At 40.9% G+C, this 26,870-nt stretch overlaps 1 pseudogene; it reads right to left on the minus strand.

Moving 5' to 3' along the window:
• Positions 1-544: 544 nt before the first annotated feature.
• Positions 545-26,694, minus strand: LOC141550143 (RNA polymerase-associated protein RTF1 homolog pseudogene; annotated as a pseudogene).
• Positions 26,695-26,870: the final 176 nt, after the last annotated feature.

Raw genomic sequence — 26,870 nt, forward strand, 5'->3', positions numbered from 1 at the left:
AACGGTCCCTCCGACTTCCGTTGTCTCCCAGAGCTTGTGTTTGGTTCCGAAGGCGAAGCGTCCGATCCATTTGTGATACAAGTGTGACACTGGCCCGGCCACCGCGGGAGCGCTGACTTCTAGCCCACGGCACTGTCGCAGACTCTAGTTGGGGGCGATTGGTTTTTTTTGTTTTTTGTTTTTTTTGTTTTTTGTTTTTTTTTATCTACTTTGCTGACTTTTTGTCTAGTTTAATATGAAAGCGTTCCCCATTACCAGGGGCCTCTGGGAAGTGTGTGGGGCCACGTGTGAGCTCAGGAGCATGAGTCTTTCCCACTCGCCTTCTAGCCACTGAGCCACAAGTGGGCTGATACCCAACAAGTCAACATCAAGAGCTGCCTTTTTGATTATTACCACCTAGTAAGACCCCAACATCCCCCCTTTCTTTTGATTTAGATATTACACATAATGACACGATTCCATAAAGACATAGTATCCTAATACATGTTAGAAGTAGGTAACAAAGAACACGCTCAAATCATCACAAAATGGGACTTTAATACATGTTCCTAAGTCCTTCCCAGCACCCCTGCCGCTCCAGCCCAAAGAGGGCAAACCGAGGGAGAAGAGGAGAAGAGGAACATCCTCGTGGCGCATGCAGGGTCCGAAGCAGCAGGCTGGGCTTGCTCAAATAAGTCCTCGTTGTTTCTTATAATCTTCTAAATTCAGAGATCTTTTGGGGGCACCACCGTTGGCTGGGGGAGCCTTTGGAGTGATGGCCAGTGTCTTTAATTCCCAACTGGGAATTTGCAAGTCGATGTTCACATCAAAATCATGCGCTTTGAACAGGTCCTCTGAGAGGTCACTGGCTGACTTAGAGTCGATGTCTTTGTGCTCGTTCATCTCCTTAGGAGCATCTGGTAATGCCCCCGAGCCATATTGTGCGTTCAGCTGAGCCACGATGGCAGCTTGAACAGCAGGGTCTCTGGAATTGGAGACGATAGTCGGTTTGCAGTGCCGCCTAGTGAAGGGGTCCATCTGTTGATTTTTCATGTTGTGACTTTCAGCCACACGGGCTTTCTCAGCCTCAACAATGTTCCACTCCCGATTTCGTTGGTTGATGTCACTGATGGCAGAAATATTCTTTGTTCGTTGCCGATCTAGGGCCTCTGCCCTTTTCTCCAACTCAATCAGTTGATCTTGGATGTGTTTCGCCTTGGCTTGGTCTCCCAAATCTTCTGCTATGGCCTTCTCCTTCAGAAGCTGCATTTTTTTCATGGCATAGTTGGGTGGAGCTTTTCGGAATCTCGCTTTCTCTTTTACAATCTCTTCGATATCCCGATCATTGAATTGATAATTCAAAGTTTCTTGAATGGACACTTCCTTCTTGTTGATTTCATCCAAGGTAGGGAGCTGCAGGCCAGCAGAAAGCATCGCCTCTTTCCATTTCCTAAATTCACTTTCTGTGAACTCTTGGTTTGAGACAAACTCCAAGCGGATTACTCGCTGGTCGTTGCCATGCCTCAACTGCAATCCTTTATTTGTCCTAGTGCCACCCAACTGATAAGCCTTGGGTGTTTCTACCACGCCGGTGATTTCAGCAACCCGATAGACAGGTTTACTGTTGTGGTTGCCGATGCCAACCCGCACAAAACATCCTGGGACTGCCTTAGCAAAGAAAGGCATGTGACACCACTGTTCCAGCTTGTGCCGGGATAACCGCGCTCGGTTCAACTCTTCAGGCAGAGAAACTGGCTGGGATTTGGGAGGAACCTCTTCCTTTTCCTCTTCTTCATCAGATGATGTCATCCTAGATGAACCATCTGTCTTCTCACTGGACTTATCGTCCTCATCAGAGTAAACTTCACTTGTTTTTAATGGTTGTTTTTTGGCAAGCAGCTCAGCTGTTCTATTCTTCCGTTTTTCTCTCTCTGCTTTCAGTTCTTCCATGGCCTGAGATTTTTTGTCTAGTTTGTTATCCTGCTTGGAATGCCGCTCCTTATTATGGGACATGAGCTGGGACTCTTGAATCTGTGTAAGTTTTTTCTTCTCTCGTTCTTCTTGTTTTTTCTTTTCCTCTTTCTTCTTGGCTATTTTTAATTTCTTCTTCATTTCAGACCTTCTCTTCAGCACCTCTCTCTTTTCTATCCTGTGAAACAATTCCTGTTCTCTCTCCTTCTCCGTCATTTGTTCTAAACGGGCCCTATCTTCTTCATCTCCCGTGAGGTCTTCTCCATACCCATGATGGAATTCCTCATCCTCAGAAGAAGAATCTGAATCTGAGCTGGAGGAGGAACTGTTACTGTTGGAGTCAGACACTTCACCTTCTTCAGGGGCTGAACTCTCAGCTGAGATGTCTTTGTCAGAGCTGTCTGAGGAAGCAGCTTTGTTTGTCTGTTTTTTCATGGTTCCCTTCTTCTCTATCTTCCTAGTTTTTCCTTTTTTCTTATTTTTTGCACCTCCAACTGTGCACTCATCATCACTGTCTGATGTTTTAGAGTCTGAAGAAGCGGCAGGCTGACTAACAGGTTGCTCCTCCTCCTTGGAGTCACTCCGTTTCCGTTTGGCTAGGGGCAAGAGCTCCTGATCCAGGTTCTCATCACTGCTGCTGTCCTCCATGTCAGAGTGGATCACAACACGGCTTTTCCGCTTCTTGTCCATGATGGTACCCCAGCTCCCACACCGGACGCCCTGTTCCGGTGCCAAAATGTAAAGTCCAAGCTTGCCCCCTCTGAAGGTTTCTGGAACATCCAGCCAGAGAGAAGGTAGAATCTCGAATCCTCTTCTTCCTGAATCCTGGCTCCTTTTATACTCCCAGAGAATGGTGTAAACTCCTTTAAAGGTGTAAACTCCTTTCAGAAGACTAAAGGTGTAAACTCCTTTAAAGGGGAAGTATGTCCTGTGTAATAGAACTCTAGTGAACCAGTTTTCTTCATGGCATTCAGGGAAGTTCTTTCTCCTATGTAACCATTAACATGCTTTCTTATTTGTGCATATATTTACTTTGATTTCCCAACATTTATCACTTTCCTTTTTTTCTTTCTTTTTTTTTTTCTTTTGATAACTTTTTATTGACAGTACGTATGCATGGGTAATTTCACGACATTATCCCTTGTATTCACTTCTGTTCTGAATTTTCCCCTCCCTCCACTCCCTCCCTTAAATGGCATATAGTCTTATACATGTTAAATATGTTATAGTCTATCTTAGATACAATATATGTGTGCAGAACCGAACAGTTCTCTTGTTGTATAGGGAGAATTGGATCCAGAAGGTAAAAAGAACCTGGGAAGAAAAACAAAAATGCAAACAGTTTTCAACAGGAAAAACATTTCCTCTTCACACCGATGTAACCATGATTGCAGTATAAATCAAAAGGTTCTCTGGGGAGGGACTGGTCCTTCACCAATGGCTTTAGGAGAATCTGGGAACAGTGGCAAAGGGCGGCTTTTTCTTTTAACAGGGGTGGGCTGGAAGACCTGCCTCTAACACAACTTTGTAACCCCCCATGGAGCAGTGTTGTCACAGAATTTGAGCCCCTGGCTTTTCAGGGTTGGATGGGAAGGCCAGGAAGACCAACTCCTTTCCAAAGAATGCTTCTGTTCAATCACTTGTTGAAGCAACACACATTTATCATCCATTTTCTTATTATACCAGGGACACTATCTGGGATGGAACAGGGATGGAAACACAAAAATAAGGCCATCCCTGCCCTCAAGGAGCTTGTGTTCTGTTTGGGGCTTCATCAACAACTGTGTTTAATCAGCTTTTTTCATTCCCCTTCCTTCATGTATCTAGAGCAAGGCCCACTAGAGGGGATTCTCCTCCAAACAGCTGAAATTCAGAAAGCAAAAGTTGTTTTTTAGCAACAAGGAAACCTCTGAGCTTAACACTTTTGAGGATAATTAGTGAACATAGGAAGTTGGCAAGCTCCCTGTGAGCTTCTCCCCGGGCCTTCTCTGTGCTAATCCATGGGAGGCCCCCTCCCCAGGGGCATCTTCCCAGCATCCTGACAGCCACCCAAACATTGGTTGATTTGAGTTGATTGGAGAGGCCCTTCGGTGTTTTTTGCCTGAGGTACAAAAGTGGCTACTTATTTATTACTGGGTGGACCCTCTTTTCAGGTGATGAAAGAGGCTTGAGAGGTTAAGGTTTGCAAGTAGCAAACAGGGGAGAGCAGACCCTCTGGCTCCAAGCTCAGAGTTCTTTCCCCTGGCCCTTGGTGGGCAGCTTCGGTCACTGAGAAATTCGCTTTTCCCTTGAGCTGAAGTCTGGATCCACTTCACTTCTGGCCTTTCCCCAAGCCTGACGAAACACCATCTCATTGGTGTGTGCGTATTTGAGATATCTGCAAATAAGAAAATCCTTATTTCTGTTCTGCTAATAACTTTCCCTTCCCTTTTAACCCAGAATAAAGATTCTTCATCTGGACTCCATTTTTTGACGGCTGTATTTTAGTAAAATTGTTTTCCCTTATAATCGTGTGCATTATATTTTATGCATTTAAAATGTGATTCTGAGAAGGGGTTCACAGCCTGCCCAAGGGACATTTAAGAACAATGGGCAATTGCTATTGGGGTATGGGCAAAGCCATCAGCTGCAGTGAGTAAGGGGATAGGGTAAGAAAACAAATTTTATTTAACGCTTTTTGTGTCTTAGTTCTATGCTAGAATGGAAGACAAGGTGATACGGGTGGGAAACAAAAAATTGGTTTTAGATTCCGATAGTCCACCTTCCTATTCCCCTTGCTTTCATACTTTCTGTGTGATCTTAGTCAATTTTCCTCCCTCTCTCCCTTCCTTTCTTCCTCCCTCCTGAACTATCCTGTTCATAATCTCTTATAGCACTAAAGTATTCCATCATAGCCACACAACACATTTTATTCAGCCATTCCTCAATTGATGGACAGTCCTTCAATTTTCAACTTTTTGCAACCACAAAAAAGACCTGCTATAAATATTTTTATACACATAGGTCCTTTCCTCTTTTCTCTGACCTTTTGGAGTTAGACCTAGTAGTGGTATTGTTGAATTAAAGAGTATGCACAGTTCTATAGTCCATTAAGCATAGTTCTACATTGTTCTCTAGAGTGATGGGGACGATTCACAACTCCACCAACAAGGGATGAGTATTGAGCAAATTTTGTAACCCCCATGAACCTTAACTTTTCTTTATGAGTAAAATGATGGGATTATACTTATGTATTTCTAGTTAAAAGATCTATGAATTTATAATCTAAACTCCTACTGAAATACTCAATATTCAGAATACCACCTCTAAGTTCTCCCTCTCTCTTGTCTGATTTTTATTCTTCCACTGTTGTGCTCTTCCTTTTAACTCTTTCCTATTTATTTTGCATGTATCTTACTCTCCCTGTATTTGTTCTTTACTCATTTGTAAGCTCATTGAGGGCAGGAAATGTCTTTTACCTTTTTTTTTTTTTTTTTTTTTTTTTTTTTGTATCCCCAGAGCTTAGCATAGTGCCTATCTTATAGTTGGTGCTTAATAAATATTTATTGTTTGATTGATCTCCCCCCCGCCCCCAGGCTGGGGTTAATTGACTTGCCCAGGGTCACACAGTTAAGAAAGTGTTAAGTGTCTGAGACTAGATTTGAACTCGGGTCCTCTTGAATTCAGGGCTGGTGCTCTATCCACTGAGCCACCTAGCTGCCCCCTGTTTGATCTTAAAATTTTTGTCATGATTCCTTTGATATGAAGGCATTAGCTTCCATAGTATTTTTGGCCTTTTTGCATTCATTATTTTTTTCTTTTTAATTATTTTTTTTAATTAATAACCACTTTTATAAGATTAGTCCTGAAAGCAGTTCTTCTTAGTTGACCATCTCTCTCCTTCACTGATTTAAAACACTAGGAACAACCCCTTCCTGGCTCTCTGTGTAGCATAATGAAAGTTTAGTCTCTTGGTTCAGTTCTGCTTTCTTTAGACTGAAAGCTCTTTGGAAGCAGGAATTGGGAATCCTATTTTCTGTTTTCTACATTATCTAATAGAAGCCTTGGCTATAATGGATATTTCTTTTTTCTTTTTCTTTTTTTTTATTTATTCTTTTTTCCAAATTATCCTCTCCCTCCCTCCACTCCCTCCCCCCGATGGCAGGTAATCCCATACATTTTACATGTGTTACAATATAACCTAGATACAATATATGTGTGTAAATACCATTTTCTTGATGCCCATTAATTATTAGCTTCCGAAGGTATAAGTAACCTGGGTAGATAGACAGTAGTGCTAACAATTTACATTCGCTTCCCAGTGTTCCTTCTCTAGGTGTAGTTATTTCTGTCCATCATTGATCAACTGGAAGTGAGTTGGCTCTTCTTTATGTTGAAGATTTCCACTTCCATCAGAATATATCCTCATACAGTATTGTTGTTGAAGTGTATAGTGATCTTCTGGTTCTTCTCATTTCACTCAGCAACAGTTGATTTAAGTCTGTCCAAGCCTCTCTGTATTCCTCCTGCTGGTCATCTCTTACAGAGCAATAATATTCCATAACCTTCATATACCACAATTTACCCAACCATTCTCCAATGGATGGACATCCATTCAACTTCCAGTTTCTAGCTACAACCAAAAGAGCTGCCACAAACATTTTGGCACATACAGGTCCCTTTGCACTCTTTAGTATTTCTTTGGGATATAATCCCAATAACAGCAAAGCTGGCTCAAAGGGTATGCTCAGTTTGACAACTTTTTGGGCATAGTTCCAAATTGCTCTCCAGAATGGCCGGATTCTTTCACAACTCCACCAACAATGTATCAGTGTCCCAGTTTTCCCACATCCCCTCCAACATTCATCATTATTTGTTCCTGTCATCTTAGCCAATCTGACAGGTGTGTAGTGGTATCTCAGAGTTGTCTTAATTTGCATTTCTCTGATCAGTAGTGATTTGGAACACTCTTTCATATGAGTGGAAATAGTTTCCATTTCATCATCTGAGAATTGTCTGTTCATATCCCTTTGACCATTTATCCATTGGAGAATGGTTTGGTTTCCTATAAATCAGGGTCAGTTCTCTATATATTTTAGAAATGAGACCTTTGTCAGAACCTTTCCTTTTAAAAATATGTTCCCAATTTGTTACTTTCCTTCTAATCTTGTTTGCATTAGTATTGTTTGTACAGAAACTTTTTAGTTTGATGTAATCAAAATCTTCTATTTTGTGATTAATAATGATCTCTAATTCTCCTCTGGTCATAAATTCCAGGAAGGAATAATAAAAAGAAAAATAAAATGATAGGAATAATCCTATCTAATAGGTAGAAGGTAGTACCTCACAATTGTTTTAATTTGCATTTCTCGGAGAGACTTTTGCTGGTTATACCATTGGTGAATGTATTCGCTCTCTCCTCCACTTTGAAATCACTTACTCTTAAATCTTTTTGCTGTCTGTCCTTTTATAATAGGCTTTGTCTCCAGATAAAGACAAACTAGTTTTTATTTCATTCTGTGTGTTTCCTGGAAATGAGCAGTTCATATTATGGGGGAGAGTCAAGGGTAACCACGTACAAATTTGCAGATACACAAGAAAACAGAACCTAAGAATGTCTCAGGCCAGTATATGTCAATATGCTTTATGTACCATTTGATGTTGGTGCTAGAAAATTAAACAAAGTTATCCTTTCAAGACTGCCATAGAATCTTACCTGATTCTTATATGTATGGGAAACATCTCGTCCAAGGGAAGCCTATATCGCCGTGTTCTGTTCCATGGAATCACATGCTTTTCTGCAAGAAAACAGTAGACATAGTGAGATCTTATTCTCTACACCCCTTGGCTTGTGTGGCTGTGACTGTGCGGTCTGATGGACATGGTTTGTTACATGCGTACATTGATTTGTTTAACTTAGCTGTTTTTCCTTGCTCTGAAGAATTCTCAGGGAGGCTAAACTGTTGGGAAGCAACAGTGATATAAAAAAAATAACAAATCCAGAAAGTATAAATAAAACTTTCTATTGAAAAGGGAAAAAACCCACTGTAATTTGTTATTGAATTATCTGCCAATGGCTGCATTTAAATTGGGCATGGGATTTAAAACTGGGAGGGACCTTCAAAGGCTTCTAGTCCACAATGCAAATTTTAGAGATGAGTAAACTGAGGCTCGGAAAGGTGAAGTCACTGGCTTGGTGTCACGTAGGTCTCTCTAGTTGTTGGGGTTGTTCATCCTGAGTTCTAGAGGAGGACAGTGCCATCAGGAGGAAGAGGTCTTACACATAATTGGATTTAAGTGATGCAAAACTATCACCCTCAGTCACCAGAGCCCAGGGTTCTGTGGCCTGGTTCAGCTGAGGTATGCCCCAGGTCTCCCTTGTCTGAGGCAACATCCATTCAGGGTATCACCAATAGCCTGAGAGACTTGGTCATTAAAAAAAGGGGCAGCAATGAGGGGGTGCCATAGTCAGGAAAACTATTTCCTGAGTTCAAATCCAGCCTCAGACACTCACTAGCTATGTGAGCCTGGGTAAGTCATTTAACTCGTCTTTTGCCTTAACTGTAAAACGGGTTAATACAAGAACTTAGTCGGGAGACAGATTGGTTCAGACTAGATGGCTTCTGAGGTCCCTTCTAGTTCTCAATCTATGATTTTTTTCATCTGATGATTTTAGATTCATCGAGTGGTGGGATATTAGAAATAGAAGACATTTTAGTTATCTAATACAGAGGTTCTTAATTATTTCATTGTAACTAAAATAATTGATTTCTTTTATATTTCTATCTATTTTATGTAGTGCCACTAGAAACATTATTCTGAGAAGGAGGCCATGGAATTTACCAGACCATGGCCTAGAAATGGTTCACAACCCTCGATTTAGTCTAATGTCCTCAAATTCCAGATAAGGAAATGATGGAGGCTGAGCTAAGCAAGGCAATTTGCTCCCAGCGGTGCATCGTTCTTCTGTGTCCTATCCCATCTGGAGTTTCATAGAACTATTGAAGGCTCTGGGAACCCAAATGCAGCCCCCACAATGCAGAGGGTACTCGGAACTCGTGCTCTTTCTGCACATTAATTCAGAGGTCAAAGTGGAGGGAGGGAGACCCGGACTGGCTTAGGACTTGTCTCAGGCTTGCCCCATCTCACATCTGTTTTCATGGCAGCTAACAGCTCAAGAGTTTCATGCTTCTCAGTGATCCAATTTTGGTGCAAAATACTTAATAGCATTTTTTTTTTCTGTAACAGTGAGGAAAAGGATACCCCTGTGGTATATTTAAAGGGTAAACACTTTCCAAACAAGGCTTCCATATTGAAAATCTTTGTGCTGACTTTGACCTTTTCAGTTTCTTCGCCTCTTCGAGCTGGCCAATCACCAAGCATTCCCAATTCTATTTTTTCCCCCCTGAGGCTGGGGTTAAGTGACTTGCCCAGGGTCACACAGCCAGGAAGTGTTAAGTGTCTGAGACCAGATTTGAACTTGGGTCCTCCTGAATTCAAGGCTGATGCTCTCTCCAAAGCGCCCCCTAGCTGCCCTTCCCAATTCTATTTGACTCAAACAGTACCTTCTTTAGGAAACCTAAAAGTAATAATTACTTCCCACCTCCTGCCATGTTGCACCTTGTTCAATTAAATTTTAAAAGCCCTTACCATGTGCAGCTTATGTACCAGTCACTGGGTGTAAAATAACAGAAAAGGAAACAGTCCCTGTTCTCAAATAACTTACAACACATTTTATTGGAAATAAAAGCCAGGTATACAAATAACTGAGGAGGCCTTGGAGAAGGGGCTCATGAACAAGATGGCGCACGAGGTGAGTCTGAGTAGGGCCGTCACTCCCCAGTGCCGGTGCTGTTCTTTATAGTGTACACTTGAGAAATGCTTGTGGAAACTGTGAATGATTTCAGTCTTCTCAGCCACGCAATGACCCAAGGGACTCCTGATGAAAAATGCCGTCTGTCTCTGGAGAAAGAACTGATTGTCTGAGTACAGATCAAAGCTTGCTTTCTTTTCTTTCTTTTCTTAGTTCTCTTTTAGAAAATGACCAATATGGAAATATGTTTTGTGTGATTGCACACACACACACACACACACACACACACACACACATACACACACACACACACAAAAGCTATATCTGATTGCTTACCATCTCAGAGAGAGGGGAAAGGAGGGAAGGAAGCAGAGAATTTGGAATTCAAAATGAAAAAAAAAAAGTTAAAGTTGTTTGTAATTGGGGAAAAATAAAATATTATTAAAAAAGAAATGCTTGTTGAATTGGTTGGAGACAAAGGTGATGATAAATGTGAAGAGATTAAAAAGTATTTAAAGTTGAAGTTGTATTTTTTCCCCTAGAAGTGGTGTTTTTCATGGTAAGCCTTAGTTGCCAAGGCAAACTCATCACTACATTAATTATATCATTAGAAATACAGCAGAGAAAAATGGGTATTGATCATAAGCTATTCCATTCTACTTCTTCAATATTAATTGAAAGTTATTCCTCAGATGCCACTTAAGAGAAGTCCTCTAAGGCTCCTTGGGAAAAAGTACTTAATATTTTTTTAGGGATGTTAAATGAACTCACAGAAAAGCATCTGTTTTTATTATTATTATTATAAATTTAACATTCTCAATTGATACTAAGAAGACCCAAATGAGGAAATCTCCAAATACAGCCATGAAATTCAAGCCAATTACATTTCTATTTAAAAAGTAAGGGCCTCGATTTGGGTTAAGGATCTGGGTGTTAGACTGTCAGATGGGTGGTCACCAAAACATGCCCTTCTATAGCAAAGGGCCAATGAAAATGTGACCTACATCATTTCCCTGATATTTCTTTGAGTTACCCAAGGAGTAGATGATCATGACACAAAAGATTCAGGGTCACTTTTGAGGTTGTCTTTAACTCATGTGACCGTAAAACTTTTGAAAATTATTTTTCTATATCATCCAATAGACTAACACACCAGGTCATCCTCAGATTTATTGTAAGATTTCAAAGAAATAATGGTTATAAAAAGAGAGCCTTCTGCCCCTTTTCTAAGAAAATATTTAAACAGACTCACTCATTTATTTTGATTTAAACAATCTTGAAAATACCAGAAAACAGGGGGCAGATAGGTGGCGAGGTGGATAGAGCACCAACCTTGAATTCAGGAGGACCCAAATCTGGTCTCAGACACTTAACACTTCCTAACTGTGTGACCCCGGGGCAAGTCACTTAACCCCAGCCTCGGGGGGGGGGGGGGGGGGGGGGGGGGGGGAAATACTATGAAACTCCTTCCTTCCCTGACCTGAATTCAAATCCCAGACCTATTTTCTTTTTTAATCATTTGTAAGATGAGGAAATTGTTCTATCCTTCCTTTTAGCCTTGAATCTCATGACTCTAAATAAATATATGTGTGAGTAAATGCAGATATCTTTATTTATTTATTTTATAATTATAAAAAAATTTTGACAGTACATATGCATGAGTAATTTTTTTTATAACATTATCCCTTGTATTCATTTTTCCAAATTTTCCCCTCCCTCCCTCTACTCCCGCCCCCCCCGGTGACAGGAAATCCCATACATGTTACATGTGTTACAATATAACTTAGATACGATACATGTGTGTAAATCCCATTTTCTTGTTGCACGTTAAGAATTGGATTCCGAAGGTATAAGTAACCTGGGTAGATAGACAGTAGTGCTAACAGTTTACATTCACTTCCCAGTGTTCCTTCTCTGGGTGTAGTTGTTTCTGTCCAACTAAATGTAGATATTTCAACAAAATTCAGTGTGACTAGGGAACAAAAGTTAAGTAAGTACATCAGAAGGGTTTGGGGGGGAGTGAAGGTTGGACTGAGGATGAAAACGTGTTAGTCCCAAACTTATAGATGGCAATCGAGTTCGGAAGCTGTCCCCAAGAGAGCCACGGCTCACCCAAACCCTCACAGTAGTCAGTGGGGCAGCGACCACACATAAGTTCAAGAGTACAAGAGGACATACAAGTCAAAGGTCAGCTAAAACAGTGAGTCCTAATCTAGGGGACTTGTGGATACTGGGGTTCAGAGCAAGTAGAGGATCATAACCCAGGCAGCAGAAGGAGAATGTTCACAACTGATATTATTATGACAAATAGCTAACGAAACCAGTTAGTTAGAAGCCAACTGTAAGGATTCAGTAAGTCTTAACGGCTTAGATATGGATACAAAAGGTTAGTTATAAAGTTAGTTAGAATTATGCAGGTTAATTGAGTGTAAGAATGGACATAAAGCTCAAGTACCAGCTAATACCAACTTTGATTCCAAAGCTGTAAGACGCTTTCGAGGCACTGTCCATAATGAGATATGTTGTGTAACATATATTAAAAATGAAAACAATGTTCAAGTAAGCTATAGTACATCGTATTGGGGATAAACCACAGATATATGTGGCTGGATACAGTGTTATGGGCATAAGAACGAATGGCTGTGTGAGTCCGTATGAGATGATTGGTTATAATTAGGTAAATAAGCACTCTTGTTTGGAATGAGCCACATATGGGTGGGGATAGAGAGCTGATCCTGAAAAAGCATCCTGGAGGGGAGCAAAGAGGCTGAAGTAGGAGGGCCGAAGTGCTTCGGAGCTAGTTTACACCTGCTCCTAGGAGAAACAATTGTTAAATTTCAGTGTGAACGTTTATACCTCAGAAATTGGTAAGCATCATGATTCAGATCTTGATTTATGATTTTGTTAATTGCCCAAATTTAAGAAAATGATGGATAAAATATTAATAAAGCAGATTAAATTTAAAAGTATGTTATATATACTTTTTTTTGGATCAGAAACTGATCAAAATGTGAATTCCTTAGAAGCCGCTCACCATCTTCAGTGTGAAAGACTATAACAAGAGCAGGGCTGAAGATGTTAAAGTAACAGGTGGAAAATGGTAGAGAAAAATTGGTCCTTTTCCTCTTTTACCCACTGTGTAAAAATGAATGAGGCGTCAATTGTTGTTTGTAATGAGATTCCAACTAGAAAAAGCTTTTCAAGTCTCTGTAATTAATTTATTTATAAGTGAAGTGACACAAACCATACTGCATGAAATGAACTAAAATTGTTAACTGGCTGACCTCAAGCTCGTTGCCTAAGGGGGTAACATCACACAAAGGACTCTGGGTTCATGGTCAGTAGACATAGCTTCTCATTCGGCGATCAGTAAATAAATTATTGATCATCAGCACCACAAGGTTCATCTTTTCCTCTCGTGGCACCCCCCCATCCATCTTCTTCCTAGTGAGCTCCACCCCCAGCCTTGTTCTCCAATCACTCGAGCTAACACATAAGGAAACTGGGCTAGGGGAGCCGGAGTGACGAGTCCAAAGTCATCTAGCTTGGAGGCATCAATCGGGGAGTGGCCAAGATAAAATCTGCCGGAAATGCTTCTAATGCTAGTTTCCCTTCTGTCTCTGTTTTAGGATCTGGGTATTAGGGTTTTAAAATTTTCAATTTTTTTTTCAGTTCTTATTGTCAAAGTATTATATATATATATATATATATATATATATTATATATTATTTAGTATTATATATATATATATATATAATTCTTTTTTATTAAAATTTATTTAACTTTTACTTTATATAGCAAAACAACCATTTCCATATATTTTCACACAGGATTGGGAAAAATACAAATTACATTTAATTCTATGAAGTTCAGAATGCTGTATGCTTATTTGTTTTTTAAGGTTTTTAAAAGAAGTCTTTTTTTAAACAGCAGGAAATATGAGAGCAAAACATTCTAGTTTAGTGGTAGTCTCCACCTTTTCCATGTTGGGAGTGATCAATCATGTGTGGAAAGAGAATTAAAGGGTTCAGGGAAGTGTTCTCTGTACTCTTCTTCCTGTCATAAAAATATTGGGGAAGCATTGATTTGGATTGGATTGGAGAAGCTTCTGATTCAGTGCTCCCTTGCTCTCCCCTTTCTCTCATGTCATCTTTTAAATGCCTTTTAATTTAAAAAAATGAAATTTGTGAAACAAGCATTTCCATTACATAGTATAAAAATTGGTTTCATAAAATTACAAATCTATTATGTACATCTTGTTATTCTTTATAAACATATAAGAGTTATCATGGAAAATTTTTTTCCATTTTTTCTTTCCTTCATCCCTATACATGGCTACCATTATATACAAATATTATATATATATATATACATATATATATGTATGTATATATATATCACTTTATATATTTACTTATCATTTCTTTCTCTGGATGCAGATATTATCTTCCTTCCTACGTCCTTTGTGGTTAAGTTCAATATTTATAATAGTCAAAATGGTTTATTTGCTTAAAACCAATCTTACCATAATATTGTTGTTAGTGTATACAGTCTTCTCTTGTTTCTGCTCATTTCATTCTTCATTATTTTGTTCAAAATCATTCTGAAATCATTGAGCTCCTCATTTCATATAGTATGGTAGTATTCCATCACAATCATATACCACAACTTGTTCAGCCATTTCCCAACTTATGGGCATCCCTGCAATTTCTAATTCTTTGCCACTACAAAGAAAGCTACTATAAATATTTTAGAATGTATAGGTTTTTTTCCTTTTTCCACAATTATCTTTGAAAATAGGCCTTATGGTGCATTGGTCAAAGGTTATAGTCAATTTAATAACTCTGTACATAACTCAAGTTCCAAAATGGTTGGATTAGTTCTTAATTCCACTAACAATTAGTGTCTCAATCTCCTCTAGCATTTGTCACTTTGCCTTTCAATCATTTCATTTTCATTTTCTGATAGGTGTAAAATGAGATATCTCAAGATTGTTTTAATTTGCATTTCTCTAATTAATGTTTTAGAGCATTTTTGACATGACTATAAATTGTTTTGATTTCTTTATCTAAAAACTGCCCGTTCCTATCTTTTAACAATTTATCAATTGAAGAATGATTCATATTTTTATAAATTTGATAAAATATTTTGCATTTGAGATATGAGACAAAAGTTTCTGAGATAACAAACATTACCTGGGAAACTATCTATAAATATCCCCCTTCCCCCAATTTTCTGGTTTCCTTCTGATCTTGGGTAAAAAAAAAAAAAATCACACAGGGAGCCTATAGTTTCCTTTAAAGATAATGACCAACCAAGGCAAATGGTGGGCAGCTGTCCCTCCTAAACTCATGAAGGGGAGGTTTAACTTCAGACTCATGGTTATAAAAAGAGGCACATGCCATAAGATGGTGCACATGGCAAACTGCTTAAGATCCTTCTTTTTCTTTAGGCTTTTGAAACTTCCACCTGACTGGATGCCTTCTCCCTTTTCCACTTCATCTCCTTGCTCTCAATCCAAGGCTCTGGATTCGGCTCTGTTTGTTAGACATATTTTCTTTATCTTATGGAAGTTCATAGGAAAAAAAAGGTCATAGTATCATTGATTTGTAATTGGATGAAATCTTACAAGTCATCCCATCTAACTTTGCTATTAGTGACAGATGAAGAGATTGACGATTGAAAAGTTAAGCGACCTGCCTAAAAGCAAGTAGATTGGTATTTTGAACTCAGTTCTTCTGGTAACAAATCCAGTATTTTCTATTTTTAGCAAAAAAGAGCAGTTAAGAAATCTATTGCCATAGTGTTAGTCTTGTTCCCTGTGTGTCTTTAGCTGTAAAATAGGATAATAATAATACCCACTTAGAGGGTTGTTGTGAAGATTATATGAGATGATATTTGTAAACTGCTTAGCACAGTACCTGGCACATAGTAGGTGCCTAATAAATGTTTGTTCTCTTCCCCCTTTTTTTCTCCCTCTATCACAATGAGGTCAGAGGTGAAGTTCCTGCTCCCATTTCCTGTTATGCAGCCTTAAAGGTGAGAGAGGAATATTATTCCCCAGGATATCAGTGAGAGGACTAGGGGGAAAATATGATAACTAATATATATTATATAATATATATATATATATAATAGTAATTAACATAATAGTACTTCAACATACCTCCTAGCCTTGTGAAGTTATATGATGCTATCATCCTATTTTACAGATGAGGAAATTGAGGGTGGAAAAGATTAAGTAATTTACTTGGAGCCACACAATTCAATGTTAGTGTCTATCACAGTGATGTCAATGTCAGTGTCAATCACAGCTATGTCAATGTCAATGTCAGTCACAGCTAGTCAATATCAGCATCTGTCAGAGTTAATGTCAGTGTCTATCATAGCTAGTCAGTGTCTGTCTCAGCTAGTCAATGTCAGTGTCTGTCATAGCTAGTCAATGTCAACCACAGCTATGTCAATATCAAGGTCAGTCACAGCTAGTCAATATCAGCACCTGTCTTAGTTAGTCAGTGTCAGTGTGTCATAGCTAGTCAGTGTCTGTCTCAGCTAGTCAATGTCAGTGTCTGTCTCAGCTAGTCAATGTCAGTGTCTGTGTCAGCTAGTTAATGTCAAGTCCGAGGGAGGATTTGAAGTTGGCTCTTCTGGACTCAGAGGCCAGGGTTCTATCTATATACTTTATCATCTACCTGTTGATCTCAAGGGGAATGTCTGCTGAGAATTCCACCTGCTAAAAAGCATTCTTGTCATCACCGAGAAAGAGCATTGATTGTTGAACCCTGAAGTGCCCTTGATGATGCTATATATCCAAAGAACTGTGATACAAAGCAGAGAAGGGAATTAATTATTAACATAGACATGCTAAAGCTGAGAATAAAAGATGGTGAAATTGAATGGAAGGGGTGTGTATATGTGTGTTATGTGTGTGTGTGTATGTGTGTGTTTGTGTGTTGGGAAGCAATCTTTATTCACACAACCAAAGGAATCCTCTTTGTGGGTGAGATAGTTATGATCTGATCATTAGGCATATTCAGGATCAGGCCAGATAACTTTATGACAGGGGGAGTTCAGAGCATTTTCTGCTAGGTGCGGAGGACTGGGATACATGATCTGAGAAGTCCCTCGAAGGCTGCTAACCTAATAGACACAACTCAGAGCTGATAGGGGAGGTAGTGATTCAAACTTGGCAATAACAGGATCCAAAAAAGCATTCCTGCTCCCTCCCCCCACCCCATTTTTCCCCAAGAAAAGTGAGGTGAAAGTTTCGGCTTGCATGGAATGTGATTAGATTTTTGTCCAGTTTATCATCTTTCTACCTTTCCTCTCATCTACCAGTGACTGGAGTCAGCCATGAGCACTGGTGTGGAAGTGCTCCTCATGCAAATACTTCTCCCTCCTCTCCCTTTTGTTCAGTGCGCCTTCCAGGAACCAGCACTCAGACAACAGTGACAGTTGTAAGAGGTTATTTTATTAAGTGGTTCTTCCTTAGGAAAATGCAAGTTAATTCGGGAGACTTTTGCTCAGCTTCCGAGACTTCTTCAGGAAGGAGCTGGAACTCTATCTTTCCAGAAATCAGCAGGAGTCGGGATCACTAAATGTCTTTATTCTAGATCTTTACCGTCACCTCCAATGCCAGATCACAAGTGCAAGTGAGAGTGAGTTCCACCACCCAAGTTTTTCTTACTCCTCCCACACAAGTCACTTCCTTCTCTTTGTCCCACCAATCAAGTCAGCACAGAACAGCTGGGGAGGGTCAACCTTAAACAAGTTAATAGGGAACCGTCCAATTGGCAATTAGTCTCACGTGCTTCATTATCCAAGTGCATTGCTCAGTTCTAGCCCTTTACATCTCCCGCTTTCTTTTGTTTAAGACCACAGGAGGTCGCGCCATCCCTGACTTTTCAGGGAGATGAGAACCCCAAAAAGGAGGTGATCACGCCCCCCCTGACTTCTCAGGAGGGGAGATGAAAGCACTAAAAAGGAGATAATCATACCCTCCCTGACATCTCAGGAAGGGAGATGAAAAGCACCAAAGAGAAGTGGGGATTTGCTAGCGGGTTTCTGGATTGAAGGGCCTTATTAGAGACAAGTATGCACAAACCCATCACCATGGGAGTTATTACACAAGCACATAGCAATAACGCAGAGGCTATTAGTGGTGACTCTCGCCACAGTCAGTGCAGACTCGGTGTGGTGTAACAAACAGGAATTGTACATGCAAGGAGTGATATAACAAACAATATAAATTAACATGGTATTGTAAGAGATTTCCAGAAGTCCTAGAAGGAGGGTATGTAAACACCAGGCACACATACCCCTTCTTCAGCAACCAAGAGATAGTACAAAACCAATCTATTGTCCATTGCTTCACTGTTAGGGAATCCAATGATCCCCACAAGTTTTTGAAGTCCAGAAACAGTCTTATGATGTCTCAGAGAATCCAATGATTCCTGAGGACTTTCAGTCCTACAATAGTCTTATGATGTCTCAGAGAATCCAATGATTCCTGAGGATTTTCAAGTCCAACAGTTTTTGATGTCCATGGGTCAAACGCCATAACTGCCAGGTTCTTTCAGTGGTGGGCACAGTCAGCAACGGAACCACCCGATGTTTCTTGGGCCTTTTCCTTTGTTTCAAGGGTCTGCTCTGTCTCTCTCCGATGGACAAGGCGAATATGGCTCGTTGGCACCCATCTGATTCCTTCTCCATCTGTAGAGATACAAGCAAACCCTCTCCCCCAGGCAGTTAACCTATCTGGTCCCTTCCATTCACCACTTTCTGGATCTCTCCACATCACCTGGCGATTATCTAAGGACAGTGGAGATGCTCGCACTGGACACTGCCCTTCTGGTGGGTTAGAAAACCTGTCTGCCGGAGCCAGTGCATCTTTGTCAAAAATTAGAAAATTAATGGTATAGAGAACTAAAATTAGAAGTTCCCTAGGGCTACCTGTGGCTCCCCCTTTCTTTTGTTTTTGGAGGAGTGTCTTAATATCTCTGTTTCTTCTCTCTACTATTGCCTGCCCTTGAGGATTAAAGGGTATGCCCGTGGTATGTAAAATCTTATACTGTGCACAAAAGTGTGTAAAATGTTTAGATGTATATGTAGGTCCATTGTCTGTTTTTATTGCTTGTGGAACACCCATAATTGCAAAAGCTTGTATAAGGAATTCAGTGACCACTCGGGCTGTCTCTTTTGCTGCTGGCATTGCAAATGTGAATCCTGAAAAGGTGTCTACCACGACATGGATAAAAGATAGACGACCAAAAGATTTATAATGGGTCACATCCATTTGCCAAATTTCATTAGGTCTCAAACCACGAGGGTTCTTCCCTGGAGGGAGTGTAGGAGCATGGAAAGGAAGGCAAGCTGTACAGGCTTTTACTATGCTCCTAGCTTCTTCTCTTGTTATTCCAAACTGCAAACGTAAAGCTCGGGCAGCCTGATGATATTTAGAATGAGACTCTTGTGCTTCTTGAAATAAAGGAGTACTAGCCAGCATGGTTAGAAGGCTATCTGCCTTTGAATTACCATCAAAAATAGAACCTGGAAGTCCACTATAGGAGTGGACATGCAAAATATAAATCTTACCTGGATGCTTTCTCACTTGCTCTTGAAGCTCTTTAAAGAGCTGATATATATTGGAGGCTACAAATTTTATTTGGGCTGTGGCAATTCTTTGTACCACACCTACTGAATAGGCTGAATCAGATATTATATTTATGTCTCCCGGATAATAAGCAAGAGCATACAATTCATTCTGCTGAGTGGACTGAAAAGGAGTTCTGATTACTTTCTTTATAGTTAAGTCTCGAGAATACACAGCGCAAATATTATGTTTGGATGCATCTGTAAAGATAGTTGGTCCTTTAAGAGGAACTTTAGAAACCTTTTCTTCAAGAATCCATTGCCAATTATGTAGCAGTCTGGTTATCTTTAATGGAGACCCGTGTGCAAAATTTGGAGCCATGGTTAATAAAATTTGCCACTCTGGGATGGTTTCGCAGCACACATTAACTTGTGCATTAGTATAAAAGGTATATATCTTGTCAGGTCTTGTCCCAGATAATTGTACTGCTCGTTTAATGGCCTTTAATAAAATTCTAGCCACAAGCACTGGGTGAGGAATAAGGCTTTGTTCTGGTTGTGCTGGGAGGTTCACCCACTCTATCACACTGTCTCCTTGATGAAGGACTGCTGTGGGGGCCTCTTGTGTAGCAAAAACTGATATTTCCAAGGGTTTTTGAGTGACTCTTTCAACCACATTGGATAAAGCCAGTTCAACTTGTCTCAAAGCCTCTTGAGCTTCTTTTGTAAGTTGGCGTGGTGAATTTAAAGCACTGTCTCCCCTTAAAATGTCATATAATGGTTGCAATTGACAGGTAGTCAAGCCTAGCACGGGACGCATCCATTGGATATCTCCTATCAATTTCTGGAAGTCATTTAAGGTGTTTAGCTTCTCTGTTCTTAAGGAGAGTTTTTGTACTGTAAGCACCTTAGGATATACTTCATATCCTAAATATTGAAAAGGAGCATGTCTTTGAATCTTTTCTGAAGCTATGTGCAATTTATAATTCCTTAGTGTTTCTATGGTTTTTTGTAGAAATGCTTCTAACATTTGTTCCTCAGGTACACATCCCAATATATCATCCATGTAATGTAATAACATTACTTTTGGAAATGCTTTTCTTACTGGACTAAGAGCAGCAGCAACATACATTTGACACATAGTAGGGCTGTTTTTCATTCCCTGTGGCAAAACTGTCCATTCATATCTTTTATAAGGCTCAGCTAAGTTAACGCTGGGCACTGAAAAGGCAAATCTTTTCATATCCTCCTTATCTAGAGGGATAGAATAGAAACAATCCTTAATGTCTATAACCCACAGAGGCCATTCTCTAGGCAACTGAGTAGGAGATGGAAGTCCAGGTTGAAGAGTTCCCATAGTTTCCATCTGTTCATTTACCTTTCTTAAATCAGTCAACATCCTCCATTTTCCAGATTTCTTTTTTACAACAAATACTGGGGAATTCCAAGGACTTAGAGAAGGTTGTAAGTGTCCTTGGTCAAGTTGTTCCTGTACTATATCTAGTAAGGCCTGAATTTTATTGTTATCTAAGGGCCACTGTTCTATCCACACTGGTGTATCAGTTTTCCAGGATAGGAACAGGTGAAAGTGTTGGCAGGCCTTCAACAGCAGCCCTGCCTAAAAAACCGAAGTACTCATTTTTAACCCTAATTGTTGTAAAATGTCTCTTCCCCACAGATTGATGGGGATTTTTTCAACTATAAAAGGAGTAAAAACTCCTGTTTCACCTTCAAATACCCATCTTAAAGGGGTAGCACTAACTTCAGCTGCTATTGATCCTCCTACCCCAGACATGTAGGTGTCTGCCTTTTTCTTTGGCCAGTGATTGGGCCAGTTGGCACCTCTAATGACTGTGCGATCTGCACCTGTGTCCACCAGTCCTTCTAATGCTATGCCATTTATATAGATGGTGAGCATAGGTCGGTCAGCTGTCACAGCTGCTGTCCAATATATTCCTGGGTTTTTCTGCTTGGAGTTCGAACATGGGTGACTGTCACCAGGTTGCTTATTAGGAGTCTGTATCAATAAACCTGATGCTACTACTTCCCCTGGTTGATAAGTCACACATTGTCTCCCTGTGTTAGTGACTGGGATATTATCTACACATTCCCCAGTTTCCCACATCAGTGTATGAATGAACACTGTCTTGTAAGTACTCTCAGGAGGTGAAATGGTCAAGCCTACTGTGCCTGGAGGCAAGGGATCCATAGGTTGGAGAGGAACAGATTTCACCTCTCCAGGGGGTATCTCAATTGTCCCAGCTGCATACAACTCTATCCTCCCTAATTGTAGTCCCTTTCTCCCATCATGTTGCTTTCTGGCTGACTGATTGTGTAATCCCTTTCTCCCTTCAGATGGCTTCCTGGCTGATTGGTCATGTCTGGGTATTGGACTTGGAGGCACTCTCTGGGTGTGGCATCGGCTGCCATCATGCCCCAAGTGTTTTTTGCTTGGGGCCCTGGAGCTGGGCCCCTCATCCCGTTTCCCTGAATCAGTCTACACTCTGAGGCCCAATGGAGTCCTCTGTTGCATTTTGGACATGGGGTTTTGGGTCTTGTTCTCCCAGCCTGTCTTCTCACTCTGTCTCTATGCCAACATTGAGCTTTCAAATGGCCTACTTTACCGCATTGAAAGCATTGACGAGTCTCTCTGGAAACCCCTTGCCAAAAGGGACCCTGTCTCCCCATGTTGGGATCTTGGGAAGTCTGCATCATAGCCTGGCTATAAAAGGTATTTGTGCCCATTGTGGCACAGCGTCTTATGATCTCCTCTAAAGGAGCATCCTTACATAGTCCTAGTATAATCCTTCTACAAACCTCATTGGCATTGTCTCTAGCAAGTTGCCTCACCAAAGTGTCTGTTACTTCATTTTCACCATTAGCCTGTATGACAGCTGTCTGCAAACGTGCCACAAAATCGGCAAAAGGTTCATTTGGTCCCTGTACAATTTTTGTGTAGGTCTCACCCTTGTAGTTTTTACTGGGGAGAGAAGCCCATGCTTTGATAGCAGCAGCAGAAATTTGCTCAAATGCTGTTATGGAGTAATTAATCTATACCGAAGCGTCTGCATAAGAACCTACACCTATTAGTAGGTCATAGGTGATGGAAGTATTAGCTGCACTTTGACTATTTTGTTGGGCTTGAATTCTACAGAGCTCAGTAAATTCAGAAAACCACAACAAATTTTGTCCAGGTTCTAAGCACACTTTTGCAATGACTTTCCAGTCACTAGGGGTTAAGGTTTCATAAGCCAAATTGTGTATTAACATTTTAACATAATCTGATGTAGCCCCAAAGACAGTGCAAGATTTTTTCAGGTTCTTAAGGACATCCATATTAAAAGGAGCATATCTTCTACTCTCTTGACCTGCAGAATTATACTGTTGAATCACGGGGAAATTTTGAAGTTTGAAATCATTATCTACTTCTTTTCCATTTTCAATTGCTTCAATAAACCCTCTTTCTAATCTAGTTACAGGAGTGGGCAGTTGTGGGGGGGGGCGCTGATGATGTCACCGCCCCTCCCACTACTCCTCCTCCCTCCCTCCCTGAAGGTGGAGTGGATGTGGGCTGATTAATAATCTGCTCTCTAGTTGGGGTTGAAATTTCTTCTGGACAATCAGAGTCTACACCCTCAGATTCCTCATTCAAATCCCCTTGCCTTCTGGCAATGTCCTGAGTTTGCCTATCTTCTATCTTTAATTCCTCAGGCTTCCTTCTCTGTGCCTTTTTAGAACTTTTCCTTCTTCTAAACTCTTCTCGATAGCTAAAGTCTAATAGAATCAAGTTGTATAGATAAAATACCTCGGGGAAAATTTGACAAATCCCATTTTTTGAGTAAAATTCTTTCAAGTCCCACTAGCTTCCATTTATCTATACGTAGTTTTTCTTCATTTAAGAACCAAGGGGACTCAATGAGTGTAAGAGATTATTCATTTGTGGGATGGGAACAAGTAAACTTTTCTCATCAATTATCTTAATTCTATCCTCTATAGCATTGCTAGATGAGGCAGGGGCTGGGGTTGGAGCAGGGTCAGCTGAGGCCCAGGATTTACCTAACATCTGCCCCATCTCAGTTACTAGAGATTGCTGATTTAGTCCTTAACAAGGTAAGTTCCTTATTTCTATTAGAATACTCACCTAATCTCCTGGTCACAGGAGGACTTCGGTGGAAGTAGGGTGCCAGCCGCACGTTGGACGCCAAAAGCTGGAACTCTATCTTTCCAGAAATCAGCAGGAGTCAGGATCACTAAAAGTCTTTATTCCAGATCTTTACCATAACCTCCAATGCCAGGTCATGAGTGCAAGTGAGCGTGAGTTCCACCACCCAAGTTTTTCTTACTCCTCCCACACAAGTCACTTCCTGCTCTTTGTCCCACCAATCAAGTCAGCACAGAACAGCTGGGGAGGGTCAACCTTAAACAAGTTAATAGGGAACCGTCCAATTGGCAATTAGTCTCACGTGCTTCATTATCCAAGTGCATTGCTCAGTTCTAGCCCTTTACAGGAAGGGACAAATAAAACTCAGTTAGGAAAAAGCCGAGCCCAATCATGACCCACTCTAATGCATGATTTTTATCTGGCTTTAGGTAATTTGATAAAAATGGCCTAAGCCCCGTAGCTGGTGTCCAGGATTCAGAGACAGTTACTAGCTAATTTGGTACCCAAGGTAAGAATTCTAAAATTGCATCCTCTTTGCCTTCTGGCCTAAAGCCATCGACTGCTTCCGATAGTAAGTGCAACTTTCAGATGTTTTTCTGTGCCCCTCACTTGGGTGTACCCAAGGCAAGTGCCACGCTTGCCCTGCCCTTGTTATAGCTCTGCTGAATGTTTCTAAATGGCTCATACTTAAATGAGGCTCTCACAAGAAAGCTAGAGGCTTCCCTTTTTTGTCTAAAGAGAGAGAAATGTCAAGAACCAAAACTTTGACGGAGTTAAAACCAGGAAAATTGGTGCTCGTCCCAATGAAAATACCAAGAAGGTAACCAACTTTAATAATAATAATGATGATGATGAGAGGTAACATTTACTATGGGCCAAGCACTGGGCTAAGAATGTTATAATTTTTAGCTTATTTGCTTTTCATAACAACTCTAGGAGGTGGATGCCATTAATATCTCCATTATACAGATGAGGAGACTGAGGCAAATGGAGGACAACTGGTTTGCCCCAGATCACATAGCTAGTATGGGTCTGACGCTGGATTTGAATTCAGGTCTACACGATTCCAAGCTCAGAATTTATTTTATTTCCTCATTTCTCCAATGAAATCAACATCAAAAGAAAAATAAAATCCTCCTAACAAATAGGTATATCCATGTAAAGCAATTTCCCACATTGGCCATGCCCCAAAATGTGGTTCTCATTCTGCATCTTGACTCTATCATGTCTCTGAGAGGAAGTCTTTATCTTCAATCCTTCTCCTATGAAGTGATCAGAATTCTTAAATCTTTTAAAGTTATTTTTAATCTATAATGTCATTGTAAAAGTTGTTCTCTTGGTCCTGCCACTTTACTCTGCCTCGGTTCATAAAGTTTTTCTAGTTTTCTGTGAAAATGTCCAGTTTATCATTTCTTATAGTTTAAGGATATGTCATGACATTTATGTTCCAGAATTTGTCGCAATTCTCCAAATGATGGCCATCCACTTTCAGTTCTTTGCCATTACAAAAAAGAACTGTCGGAAATATTTTTGTACAAATGACTTCTTTTCTTCTTTCTGTGATCTCTTTGGAGCATAGATGTAGTAGTGATATTGCTGAGTCAAAGGGTATATACAGTTCAGTGACTTTTGGGCCATAGTTCCACATTGCTTTCCAGAAAAGGCTGGTCTAATGCCATGAGGAAAACTCTGCACTCTGTGTGTGTGTGTGTGTGTGTGTGTGTGTGTGTGTGTGTGTGTGTGTATGTGTGTGTATTTATTGGTTTATTGAAAATAGAGGCTTCAGGTCTTTTTAAAAATTAAAATTTTTTTAAAATTACATGAATCAGTTAGTCCCAAGTCCTACTGGTCCTCCAGCTACTTCCCTGAATCATTGCCCAATGTGAATATTGAGACAGTTATTGTTCCAATTCACTATACCCTACGGGTGCTTAAGCATGGCAATAGAGTATTGAAAAGTGAGTCCTGGATTTGAAGTTGGAAGCCCTGAGGTTGAGTCTTAACACTGCTAGATATTAGCCATGTTATTCTAAGCAATTTTAACAAACATTGATTAACCACCACCCTCCAAGCACTGTTCCGTGCTAGTTATATGTGGAAAAAACAAAAACAGTCATTGCCTTTAAGGACTTTATACTTCTGTTCTGTCATGGGAAAGTATCTTTGAATTCAGGCCCTCCTGGCGCTGAACAATGGCACAGGGAAGCACTTTCAGAGCAAGGGAGGTGGACCTGCGATTCCCAAAAGGCCATAGATTTGTGTGCATTTATGGGATCACAATCTGGCTCAGACCCCCTGCCTTCTGCCTTCCAGGGAGATTAGGAGCCTAAATGAGAGGGCATTTATGAAGAGCTTGCAGCCACACGGAAGAAAGGTGCGATCTAATTATTTATTATTATTATTAATGTGACTAATGCGGAGGACTGCGGGCTTTTGCTCTTCCCAGTCTTGGGTTTTAGTGCTTTGGGTTGGGGTGAAGGCTGCACTTTTTTTTTTTCTCTTGCCCAGGGTCCCCCAGCGAATGCTGCACTTTTAAGTCAGCCTTCAGTTGAGACTTTGCTGCCAAGAGCATTTGTCCCTTCCATCCTGCCATCTTCTGCGCCGGAAACAGGAGTCTCGGCATCTCCTGATAGCGTCTGGCTTTTACGTTAATTCGCATCGCCCGTAGGTTAGGCACAAGCAGCGGCTTCTCCTGTGACAGTCCCTCCCTGCAGCAGGCGATTCTGGAGGTGTTCGTTTATTTTTTAAGTTGATTTTTAAAAATCACACACGCACAAATATGGTTTCCCAGGGAAAGCCCAAAACCAAACGGAGGGGCCGGCGTGGCAAGTGGCCCGGTGGCGACCACTGGTTTGTGAGGGTGGCGACAGGAGCCGAATTTCCGCACTGAGTTATAGTCCCCGGGCACCAGGGGGATCCTGCGGCCCGCGTGACTCTGAATGGCGGCGGGAAGACCCTTATCCACGCCCCCCTTAGCTTTCTGTTGGCTCCTGGGCAGAAGAGGAAGTGACTGGCGCTGCCCGCGGGAAAGAAGGGGCCAAAGAGAGGAAACTTGCACCCGGGCCATCTGGCAGGAGCCACACTCGCCCACGGGCTCCAGAGGGGGGGAGCCGGCTCGGCCGAGGGCCGCTGTGGGGGTGCTGGGGTGAGATGGGGGGAACCTCAAAAAGAGGCGGAGACAACAGGAAAACTGGCGCATCTCCTGTGTGACACACACGCATATCCCGTGTGTGCGTGTGTGTGTGTGTGTGTGTGTGTGTGCGCCCGCACGGGATAAGTGGGATACAATCAGTAGCATGAGCTTTGAGGGGTGGGAGCAGATTTTTGGTAGAAGGGAAAATTTCAGCGGGACCTGAAAGGGGGAAGCCGGAGGAG

This window comes from Sminthopsis crassicaudata, chromosome 1, assembly GCF_048593235.1.
Source record: "Sminthopsis crassicaudata isolate SCR6 chromosome 1, ASM4859323v1, whole genome shotgun sequence".
NCBI classification, from domain to species: domain Eukaryota; kingdom Metazoa; phylum Chordata; class Mammalia; order Dasyuromorphia; family Dasyuridae; genus Sminthopsis; species Sminthopsis crassicaudata.